The 5,201-nt window shown below is 42.3% G+C and overlaps 1 long non-coding RNA gene across 1 annotated transcript; it reads right to left on the minus strand.

Annotated features, from left to right (window-relative positions):
- Positions 1–296: 296 nt before the first annotated feature.
- LOC139039840 (uncharacterized) lies at positions 297–4,900 on the minus strand. Its single transcript, XR_011493049.1, has 4 exons — positions 4,304–4,900; positions 3,402–3,517; positions 2,252–2,361; positions 297–2,151 (listed from the first exon to the last, which is right to left on the minus strand). It is a non-coding gene; the product is annotated as an uncharacterized lncRNA (long non-coding RNA).
- Between the last annotated feature and the right edge of the window lie 301 nt (positions 4,901–5,201).

Raw genomic sequence — 5,201 nt, forward strand, 5'->3', positions numbered from 1 at the left:
GTAGAAACATGATTTTGCTCCTATTTTCAGATGGGGAACCAAAGTGATAATTTTTCAAAAGATTCAGATAACTAATCCAAAATCCAAGTTTCAATATTTCTGGTTATCAAGAAAACCTAGTTTCCCATGAGTTCAGTCTCTTGTTCAGACTAGCCCTAGATTTACTCTTGAAACCCCATGAAACTCACATTCTTGTTATGAGTAAAAATCCCAGCAAACTATTAATAGAGTTACAAATATATATGCATTTTTTTCAATTCCATGCTATCAATCTTGTAGCCTATGTTATTCTTCAGTGCTATATAACTTTAACAAGATAGTGATTGGATCATATTATGTAAAAATATATTTTAAAGCCCAATCTTGGATGGGAAAAGTCAGTGAGACCTGGTGAAAATGCATACCACCTTCCAGGCCATGATACTGGTCTAGTCACACCTGGCCAGGTACTTGCTACAGCACTACTCTGAGCCCCAGCTGGTACATCTTTGATTTTAGAAAGGATGAGGGGTGATAATTTTCCTCAGTATAGGCTTTACCTAGGGCTAGTCTCCCAGTTTACTTATGCCACAACTCTTGAGTCACTGGAGGATGCAAAATCAAAATTTCCCTTCATGTTGACATATCCACTGTTTTCCCCATAGTTTCCATCTTCTAATTTTTTCTTATGTATTGCCTTGTAATAAATGCATGTTCCTGCCTGACCCATGTAAAGTCATGCAGCACTGTTCTCCTCATGACTTAGAGTGGCCATGTGGGTCAGATAGACTTGAGATCACTTGTTAAAACATGAGGCATCCTTCAAAGCAAGGTGTTATTGACATCTTTGCTTGTATTTGCTACCTAAACCAAAAGCTCCTTCCTCAGCCAAAATTCTTAGAAAGGGAATGAATATGATGACCTGCATCTGAGAAGGTGTTGTTCTGCTGGGAGGCTGCCCACATAAGCACATCTCAGGATGGCTTCATCATTCCCCAGGTAGGTGCCCCTGGATCAGTGAGCCACACTCGGGCAGAACAGTGTTTTCTCCATCGTGTGTGGAGAGTTTGTGTGTGACACATTTATTTTGAACATTTCTGAAATCAAGATTGACCCAGGAAATCACTGTGTCATAATTGCTGAGGAGTCACTTAGGAGATCAGTTGTCCAACCTAGACCCTCTGTGATCAGTGATGACAACATGCCTTCTCTCAGGATATATGTCCTTTATCTGGACGTTGCCACCATCCCCAACCTGTGGGAGGAGATGCAGCTTTACACTATTCATCATCAGTTCAGTTGTCTGGTCATGTTGCACACGAAGCTTGTCTATATCTAGGAATAGGTTTAGAACTCTTGGCTTCCAGCTCCAATATGAAGTTCAAATAATAAGGCTGATGTGCAGGTACAAAATTTGATCTTCACTTCCAGGTGTTGTCATACCATGCTTACTGAATGTTGGTCTTATTCCACTTTTTTGCTTTGCTTTGTTTCTGACAATGGGATTCTACCAACTTCTCTGAGCTGCTCTTCAGATTGAGACACATGTATCTCTGCAGAATAAATAAATAACAGCCAACTGCCACCCTGGAGTCACCCAGTCACAGCCAGTGTGCCCAAAGAAATTATTATAGACCACATCTTCCACCTGGTATGCGAAATACTGTTTAAACCCTGATGTAAGTCACCAGGAAATCCTGACCTATTTTAAATTCATTGATCAATAAAGTGGAGCCAGATTTTTAAACTTGGTCTGTCAATGCTTCTCCACTCATAGGGTTGCTCCCAGCTGAGCTCTGAGACTGCAGCATTCTTAGACAAACACCTGAAGTAGGTAAGGTAATTAGAGATAAGCTGACATTGGTGCTACAGGCAGGTAGTGGGTACCTCTTCCATCTGGGGCTTTGGAAGCAAACTAATTTTATTTAAAATATTTTCTAAGTTTTTTTCTTGAAGAGCTAGCACTCCTCATAATTAAGCTTCTGGAAAATATATGAAAAATCAAAAGTAAGATTTTTTTCCCCACAAGGAACATTACTTAATATACTTTCCTACTTAAATTTTATTCTTATAATTAAAGATGGATATGGAGGTGATGGTAGAAACAAATAAGAATGTCAACCAAGTCTAAGTCCTCCTCCTTCCACTTCTGTGCAAGGTTGAATAGATGACCTAAAAGGAATCAAAGAAGACTCTCAGACTAGATACATCCATTTGCATCATGGCAAAACCTTAAGGCATTTTGTCTTCTCCTATAGCGCAATTATCATACCTTTCTTAGGGTAGATTTTTAGATATTTCTTCTAATAATTGCCTCCTTTTTACCAGAATATTTCTCTTTGAATTCTCTTTTGAACATTCTATCATCATGCTTTGTAAGACCTAGAAAACAAGCAGGAACTCTTGAAAAAACTGAAGCTTAGCAGACCCAGGGGGCAGACAGAGAGAGAGAGAGAGAGAGAGAGAGAGAGAGAGAGTTTAGGAAAATGGGATCTAGAACAGGAAAAGTAACAGAAAAGTGTAGAAACCTTCAAAACACAAACTAGGATTAATTCCATCTAACCTCCTTCCACAGCTTTATTGATAAGGAGTCTTAAGTGGAAAGATGGTTTTTCAAAAAGAATGATCCTGGTAGAAGACAGAAAAAGCAAAAAAGAGACAAGTCAGGAGCAACAGAGGAAAGAAAAGAAGCTTTATAACACCTTCAGTAGGGTTCAATGACAGAAGTGACACCTTGAGGTCTAAATCACAGTGCAAAAAACACTTCAAGATTTCACATGTATTTGGATTCATGAATTTTCAAAAGTTGAGTCTCTATTTCTGTCTTTCTCCTTCGTTCTTCAATATTCCACAAAACTAAGTATAATTATTTGGAGAAAGTCATCCATAACTGCATGGGTTCAAGTACTAGTTCCTGAATATAAACTCCTGCATTATGCAAAAAAAGAAAAGAAAAAAATGGATGCTCCTCTGCTTTATTTAACTAATTCATCACCACAAGTTCAAGTAAATACAAAACAGATTCAGTGTACAGAAAATATCAAAAGGATACTGCTTAAAGAGGCCAATCGCCTTTAAGGTTATATTTTGGAGGAGATTCCTCTGCTTTCTTTTAAAATACAAACTTGAATTTGAAAGGATGGCCTAAGATGGAGATAATCTGCCAAGATTCCTCAGGAAGACTCTCTTCCAGAGACCTTTACTAATAGAGTCAGTGTTCCTCTCCACTGGGGCCTGGGAATATCAGCCTACTTCAGCTCAGCCCTCAAACTGTGGTCACTTCCTTCACTTCACAGTGCCTACACAGCTGGGTCTCTGTCCAGAGCTCCTCATGAAGTCTCTGGTTGGTTGCTGCTATTTCTGACATCCCTGACTCAGACTCTGCTATTCACACAGGTACAATTCTTCCTTTGAAAACTGACCTCCTTCCACTTCAGCCTGGAGTATCCATAGCATCCTTTGAACAGGGAGGCCAGAAGTTGGAATCCCAGCTCTGCCCCAAACTGTATGACAGTCCTCAGTTTCCACATCTGTAAAACTGGAATAATACAGACCTCACAGGACTTTGTGGGATTAAATAAATGATATGTAAAAGAAGAGGACACAGACTTTTGGCAAATTTTGGTTCCTTCCTTCCCTACCCCTCACCCCAATCCCATCCCTCCCTGCTGACCCCTTTCTCCTCCCGACTCCCAGTTCCAACTTTCTTACCATACTTGTCCTGTGGTTCCTCCATCCCAGTGTACTACTCCATGATGCTACCACAAAGCAAGCAGAGGGGCTGAGAAAAGCCTCAAGGGCCACTGCACTAAAGTGGACAGTTATCTGTGAGGCAGAGGTAAGGGTACTAGTCCTGGACTCAGAGTCTCTGATGTGAGACACATCACCAGCAGTCTCGACATCAGGTATTTGTTGTCTCTGAGCCAAGGTTCTGCATTTGGAAAGTGCCTCTAATAATATCAGTCGTTCTTCTGTCGCAAAGTTAGTACAAAGATGCAATAAGAACAGGAATGAAGAAACACACTGCAAATTATAAGCACTGTGCAAAAGCTAGAATTCACTTTTAGACTCACTCTGCAAGTAAAGCACGAACTTGGTTGTGGAAACACTACTGGGAGGGAGCCAGGAACACAGCTCAAGGCTGTGTGGGTCCAAAGTCCACGCCCCAGCCCTGCCCTAACTACTGCTCATTGAGGACAGTGCCCCACTTATTTCAAGCAGTTCTTCTCTTTCCCAGATTGACCCCTTCAGCCCCACAACCGTGTGCAGTCAGCATTGTCCCCAGGTACAGATCTGGGAACCAGACTTGGGGCGGGTTACTTACCTGCTCCAGCGGTATGCCAGTGCAGAGCTGGATCACTTTCAGGTCTTCTGGCTCCATCCCAGCTCTTTTCACCTGACTTTACACTTTTTATCTCTGTACCACCACCATCTCATTGAATGCTAAAAGAAGCGTTTCATTCTGTTCATCTTATCTTTTACAATACCGTTCTGCTAAAATTCTTTGGAATATTTTGGTCCTCTTCAGTTCCCCTTGGCACTTTGAAAATCACAAAAAGAGAAAGAAGTCCTAAACTATTAACTTAAAAATGAATATTGTTGCAGTCATCCCAAGCCATTTCTTTTAAAAACAGATCAATAACCTAAAAGAACAAGTTACACTTTGGCACCTCTGGCCTTCACAGGCTGGGAAGAGCAACTGCAGTCAGAGAGGATCAAAGGCTCCAGCCTGCATGTCCTATACTCCCAGGTCCCCCGGCTGGTTCCCTGCCCACCTGCCCACGTCCATATTTCTCCTCCATATGCTCTGCCACCTGCTGTGAGTCTGTGACCCTTTCTTGTGGGCCAGCCCACCTGTTGGTTCCTGACTGCCCCTTCTGTTCCCTCCTCTCCCACTAAATCATGACCAGGATGGTTTTCAGGGCTGAGTCATCTCCCTCACTGTCTGGCAGTCATCCACCCTGGCCAAACTCCACTGAAAGTGACTTTCCTCCCTGGACTCCAGCCGTCCTGGCACATGCCCGCTCCAGCCCCCACTCCCGCTGCTGCTCTCACTGTGCTGCCTGACACGGGGATTTGGTGGTGTTTGGAGAATCCTGCCACCTGCTTCAGTCTTGAACTTCCAGTCAGCTGTTTGCTCCATCTGCTTAGAAGTCCCTAGTGTGTTCACAATGGAGTTTTTTCCCCTTTGTCACAGTGTATAACCTCTAATGTCAAGGCTG

Source organism: Equus asinus, chromosome 12, assembly GCF_041296235.1.
Source record: "Equus asinus isolate D_3611 breed Donkey chromosome 12, EquAss-T2T_v2, whole genome shotgun sequence".
Lineage (NCBI taxonomy): Eukaryota > Metazoa > Chordata > Mammalia > Perissodactyla > Equidae > Equus > Equus asinus.